Source organism: Salmo salar, chromosome ssa21 (assembly GCF_905237065.1).
Source record: "Salmo salar chromosome ssa21, Ssal_v3.1, whole genome shotgun sequence".
In the NCBI taxonomy this organism is placed as follows: Eukaryota; Metazoa; Chordata; class Actinopteri; order Salmoniformes; family Salmonidae; genus Salmo; species Salmo salar.
The window spans coordinates 2735006-2742420 of NC_059462.1; positions in this window are offsets into that span (position 1 = coordinate 2735006).

Genomic DNA, 7415 nt, shown 5'->3' on the forward strand with positions numbered 1-7415 from the left:
CATGATAGAGAAGGGAAACATAGCAAGTCGGGGGTATAAAATGAAAATATTGGAGTACCCAAAGGTTCAATTTGGCGCGGCTGTCATTTTGCAAAACTTTGCTTGTCATCACATTCTCACATGTACCTATTTGGCTTGCTTCATCCTTTCAAGTTAAACGGCCATGGGTACAATACAAATTCTGCACAATGGCACATTTCATAAACATTACTGTGGAAAAGGTAGGTAATGTTGATATGCTTCAGTTTGGTGACATGACTGGTTGGGCAAAACAGCGATCATAAGGTAAAATAGATCTAAAACAATTAATGTATATTTACAATCCTCTTATCCAAACTGCTTACTCATTTAAATAGCTCTTATCTATAGCTCCAATTAATTAACTACAGTTAATGGAGAATGGTCTTATTTGTTTCGGAAATAAGTAGATGTTGTTCCACTTGGAACACAGGTTGCTCGACCTTATTCATTGCGCGTAAAGTTGGTTGAATAATCAGGCTATGACGCATCCGTAGACATCTCTGCACATCTACATATCTGATCTCCACCCAGAACGAATAGTTGGCTGAAACATGCGTTACCTCATGGTCAGAATATGGGTATAGAAAAATTCACAAAAAGGGAATTATGTTCCGTTTATGCACGCATAACTCGGGTCCCCTTAGTGAGAACCATTGGGCATGTGAAAGACCAACGGACTTATTTTCCTGTTACATCAGCAGTCATCATTATGTAACAACGTAGTTTCAACAACCTTATCGGAAAACGATATCTACCTCAGATTTCAGTTCAAGTAGTATTAGTTTTCTCTCAAACTTAGTTCTGTCAAAATAGAGCCCTAATGTAACGGTAAATCTAACCGCTGGCGGTAGCGCTATAGGTTCAGGGGTGTGTCAGATATTTTCGCTATTTTCATTAACACAATTATACTTGCACTTGCTGGTGTTGGCGCTAAAAGGCCTGGTCTTGATGAATAAGCAAGTTATGGGTGTGTCAAAGCCCCTCGCTGGCCAATCAGAACGTGCTCCATTGCTAAATATGTGGCTGCTTCAAGTTGTGTATGTATGGTATTTTATGTATCGCTTGGAATCAACTCCCATTCCAATGTTAGTCTGTTATAGTTTGTTAAATATCTTACAGAAACGAAATAACAACATGTAGACTTGTCTTTGCAAAAAACGTTAACTTGAACCCATTTGCAGTCCACATTGTTCTAAGTAATTGCATGGCTTCAATAGCATTCACACTGATATAAGGGGTAGGCCTACTGTAAATGTCATTATGGCTGAACATTGACATGCCAAACATTGTCAATAAGCAAGAGGACATTAATTATCGATAAGGCCTAAAAAAAGAAAGAATAATTCTAATAAAATTGTTTAAAAAAGGAAACTTGTTTTAAGGCTATATCACACTTTCAGGTACCATCATTTCTCCCCGTGGGCATATAATGTTAAAACGAAGACAATGGAGGGTTTTACGCACATTCCAAACTTTACTCAGTAGCTGGACCAAGATCCAATTCCAAGAGAAAGGGAGAATGTCAACTCACCGTTATACTGCTCCCAAATAGGCCTATGTTTTATAAAAAATTATCAGAGCCATTTTATAGAGCACATTCACACATCTCCAGATGTTGCATTGCATGCGCACCACGGACGTTGTAACCGTAAAACCAGGAAGGTGATACATTCTAATAAGATTGCTTGTATTTCGTTTAATTTTATTTCAACCAATCTGTTTTAACAATACATTCACGTAAAAGGAAATTACATCATAAAATCACAAGGATAAAAAGACACGCATTGCTGTTGAACCAGCTTTCGTTCTAGTAGTGTTAAGGTAGGCCTTGGTTTTTGAACATATTCAATGGAAAACAAGCAATTGTTACAGGTTCTAAATGGTTGTCCTTGTTCGATAAAGCCATTGGACGTCTTTCAACGATGTTCCTATCAGAGATTTTATTTCTAAATATTCAAGCGGACACATTTTTTCCAGTCTCTGAAAGACTACTCATTATGTTGGGCGGCGCTTCATGCTCTGACCCCCTTTTTTTAATTACGCTAGATATTGTTGTAAATGTAATCTGTGCACAAGTATGCATGTTCAACTAGTCTAACCTAATGTTGATGTTATGCTGGCACGGATCAACTGTTCAAACTGTACAGTAATTGTTTTTGTATTACAGATAAAACCATGTGGTGCCCAAGCTTCTTCCTGCAGTGTATTCTAGATACAGAAACACACTTCCTTTGCCTGCATGTGTCATTGTAGCAGAACTGTATCCCGTGAACTGTATCCTTCTCGAGGGATTAGACATTAGGCTGGATTTCAAGCAGATGTCTCTCGAGTAGCTGAATGGCAGTTGGATCATGACAACACTCCTCCCACAGCTTTACAAGTATTCCCTGAACTTTCTGTATGTTTTGTTGGAATGGCAATTTCATCATGACCACCTCTCCCATCATCTGCTGATCACCAGTTCTCTTAGCTACAGATTGGTTAAATCACAATATCTGGAGTATCACAGAATTGTTATCCATTACTGGTAACTTGGTAACTTAGCTAGCGACCGGTAGCCATATCTATGACTAAAGGGGTTTTAAAATCAGCGCTCTTCTCATCTTTGTTTACTTGTTTTAGTTACTAAACAGCAAGCTACAATGTTACTACCAGCCACCTAAAGCTAGGTTTACCAGCAAACCTTAGCATGTGACTGGTGTTGGCTAGCTAGTATGCCTTGTACCTGCTAACTTATGTAATGTAATTGACGAGGGTTAACATTGAAATGCATCCATGGTCATAATCATAACCAATCTCTCAAAATTATAGGCATGATGCAAGATAGGATTCCAAACAGACAATATTTTGCCTGGGCTTCATCCTTGAGTGGATTCTAGATACAGAAACATAATTCCTTTGCCTGCACATGCCTTTGTAGCAGAACTGTATCCCCTGAACTGTATTAGACATTAGGCTGGATTTCAAGCGGATGACTCACAAGGAGCTGAATGGCAGTTGGCGCTGCGTGAGTAGAGTTCCACATAATTTTAATGAATAAGTGAAACTTAGGCAAAGACAAAACAAATAAAGAATAAGCAAACCGTGACGACAATGCAGTGCTAACAGGCAACTAAACATAAACAATATCCCATAACCCACAGGTGGAAAAAATACTACTTAAGTATGATCCCCAATTAGAGACAACGATAGCCAGCTGCCTCTAATTGGGAATCATACCAAACACCCCAACATAGAAAAGCTAAACTAGAACCCCAAGTATTGCATATCCAGCAAGCTAACTAGCTAAGTTTACTAACAAACACTGAAGAGAAACAGTAACACAACAATTTACAGTTGTAAATCTCTAAAAGTGAAGCATATTTTACTATAAAAATATTTGCCTAAGCATGCCTGATAGACATGGCTGTAGCCAGATACCATCTGCCTACATACCTAGGCTCATTTGTACGGTCTGGTCACTGTGCGAATGTTGAGGGGTTGTTGTAAATGTAATCTCTGTGCCTGTGCACATGTATGAATGTTCAACTAGTCTACCCGAATGGTGATGTTATGCTGGCATACTCTATCGTTCAACTGTACAATACAGTATTTTGCCTGGGCTTCTTCCTTGAGTGGATTCTTTATACAGAAACATAATTCCTTTGCCTGCACATGACTTTGTAGCAGAACTGTATCCCCTGAACTGTATTAGACATTAGGCTGGATTTCAAGCAGATGACTCACAAGGAGCTGAATGGCAGTTGGATCATGACAACACTCCTCCCACAGCTTTACAAGTATTCCCTGAACTTTCTGTATGTTTCTTTGGAATGGCAATTTTTTATTTCGACCAACCGTAGTGATGGCGTCTTTGTCCTCGATTCGGGGAAATAGGAGTCTCATAAAATGTCAGTGTCCAGTTACAGGGGGTCAGTTTGAATAAAGAAAATGCTCCATTATTACAATAAATTCTTTTTTTTTTCTCCATGAAGTTATCCAACAATATGTGCTCTGCCATTGTGTCTAATTCAAGTCTTCTCACTCATTGATCCTGATCAATGAGAGAAATAGACAAAAAGTCAGCAAAGATCTTTGGGTCAATCACATTATCACACATCCGGACTGTGGACTGTCGTTGGAGGTTCAGGACTGTGAAACGTCGCCGGAAGCTCTGGACTGGGAACTCTTGCCGCAAGCTCTGGACTGCAGACCATCGCTGGAGACTCCGGACCGTGGCTCATCACTGGAGGCTTCGGGCCATGGATCATCACTGGAGGCTTCGAGGGTAGAGCTGGCACAACATGTCCTGGACAGATGACCACCTTCACACGGCAAGTGCGGGGAGTTGGCACAGCCCAGTGCGTCCTGTGAAGGCGGACTAGGGACACAGTGCGTAGAACCGGCGCAGGATATCATGGACCGAGGAGGCGCACTGGAGACCAGGCGCACAAAGCCGGCACCACCCGTCCTGGACAGATGCCCATTTTCACACAGCAAGTGCGGGGAGTTAGCACAGGATGCACCGGGCTGTGGATGCACACTGGAGACACCGTGCGTATCACCGTAAAACAAGGTGCCTGACCGGTCACACGCTTCCCATGGTGAGTACGGGGAGTTGGCTCTAGTTCAAACCCTGGCTCCGCCAACCACCCCGTGTGCCAATTTGGGGGGGGCTACCTCTCGGGCTTACCTCTCGGGCTTCCCTCGTGGTCGCAAACCCCGGTGTCGTTGTTGCTGGTTCACCTGGTGAACACGCTGCTTGGTCCTTTGTTGGGATATTCTGTCACGTTCGTTTGTAGAAATGAACCAAGGCGCAGCGTGAGTAGAGTTCCACATAATTTTTATTAATAAAGTGAAACTTAGGCAAAGACAAAACAAATAAAGAATAAACGAACCGTGACGACAATGCAGTGCTAACATGCAACTAAACATAAACAATATCCCATAACCCACAGGTGGAAAAAATACTACTTAAGTATGATCCCCAATTAGAGACGGCGATAGCCAGCTGCCTCTAATTGGGAATCATACCAAACATAGAAAAGCTAAACTAGAACCCCACATAGAAAATAATAACTAGAGAACCCCAGTCACGTCCTGACCTACTCTACCATAGAAAATAAGAGCTCTCTATGGTCAGGACGTGACAGTTGGTGACCCCTGTACTACCACAGGAGGTTAGAGGCACCTTAACTGGGGAGGACTGACTTGTGGTAATGGCTGGAGCGAAATTGGTGGAATGGTATCAAACACATGGTTTCCAGAATTTATTTCCCACTAATTGGTCTTAATCACATTAGATCTTTTTCAGAACTGATCTGATCGGTCAAAAGACTAATAAATGAAAAAATATCCGATTTTGGCTGCTTATGTAAGCAGAGCCATGGTCCTTTATCCGGCTTCGGTACTCTGTCAATTGTGTTCGGCATGGTGGTCTGGGGAAGCTGAGACTTGCGACGGGCTTGTGCTGTCTGCGGTGAACGGCCAGCTGGATAAGACTCTGCTGAAATTGGTGTAGCGCTTCTTAACCACCAACTGTTTGGTCGTTGCAAAAGATTTGCTGTTACTGCAAGTGTCCTGGAAAGACATGGTGACTTGTGGTTCTAGCATTTTACTCTTTTTGTGGAAGGGACATAGGGCAACGCCATTGTTGGCAAAGGTATCAACCGAATGGGACCGGCTAGCATATTGTTTAGGGACAATGAGGGGACATTGGGAGCTGCTTTTGCGAGGGAATATCAGCCACCAAAGTCAATGGGCTCAGGCGCCTAAAGAAGAGGTGAAAAGTCTGAGGAAGGCAGTTCTTACACAGTATGAATTGTGTATGGTTCTTACACAGTATGACTTGTTGTGTATGGGAGATTGAGAATAAATGTCACGCTGTCATACACCCCAATACATCTACTGTCTAAGCACCACCCTGCACAACCAAACCCCCTCCCTCATCTCAAAGTACGGTCTGTAAACCTCCCCCAGCCCATTTACTTTGACAGATCATTCTTGTCAATAGTAGCCCTTTGCAGGGGAATTTTGTAGACATGTCTTTGTATTGTGTTTTTAGAATCTGCAGTGAGAAGAATGTGGTTGTCATTACTGTTTTAGTCTTGATTTTATACATTTCAGTGTCCCTTGCGGGTTTCTATCCCACAATCTTGTTGTGCTCCATAACCGCAAGGTATGTCCACTCTCATGCTTGTGTACCCAAAATGTCCTCCCTTTGAGATATTTTCCAGCAGGGCACTGTGGAATGACTCCAGATAACCTGAGTTTTACAAAAAATACTTATTTCCCTCCATTAAAATGCAAATCCTTTTATAACATTTGAGATGCGTTTTTCTGGATTGTTTTGTTGTTGTTCTGTCTCTCACTGTTAAAATAAACCTATTAAAATTATAGACTGATCATTTCTTTGTAAGTGGGCAAACGTACAAAATCAGCAGGGATCAAATACTTTTTCCCCCCACTGTGTATCCACAATAAAACAAGTCCTATATCAACATAACCTGAAAGGCCGCTCAGTAAGGAAGATGCCACTGCTCCAAAATCGGCATTTAAAAAAGCCGGACTATGGTTTGCAACTGCACATGGGGACAAATATTGTACTTATTGGAGAAATGTCCTCTGGTCAGATGAAACAAAAATGGAACTGTTTGGCCATAATAACCATCGTTATGTTTAGAGGAAAAAGGGGGAGGCTTGCAAGCCGAAGAACACCATCTCAACCGTGAAGCACGGGGGAGGTTTGCTGCAGGAGGGACTGGTGCATTCACAAAATAGATGGCATCACGAGGCAGGAAAATTATGTGGATATATTGAAGCAACATCTCAAGACATCAGTCAGGAAGTTAAAGCTTGGTCGCAAATGATTCTTCCAAATGGACAATGACCCCAAGCATACTTCCAAAGTTGTGGCAAAATGGCTTAAGGACAACAAAGTCAAGGTATTGGAGTGGCCATCACAAAGCCCTGACCTCAGTCACATAGAACATTTGTGGGCAGAACTGAAAAAGTGTGCGAGCAAGGAGGCGTACAAACCTGACTCAGTTACACCAGCTCTGTCAGGAGGAATGGGCCAAAATTCACCCAACTTATTGTGGGAAGCTTGTGGAAGGCCACACAAAACGTTTGACCCAAGTTAAACAATTTAAAGGCAATGCTACCAAATATATATTGAGTGTATGTAAACTTCTGACCCACTGGGAATGTGATGAAAGAAATAAAAGCTGAAATAAATCATTCTCTCTGCTATTATTCTGACATTTCACATTCTTAAAATAAAGTGGTGCTCCCAACTACCCTAAAACAGGGAATATTTACTAGGATTAAATGTCAGGAATTGTGAAACTGAGTTTAAATGTATTTGGCTAAGATGTATTTAAACTTCCGACATCAACTGTACATTTGTATGTCCA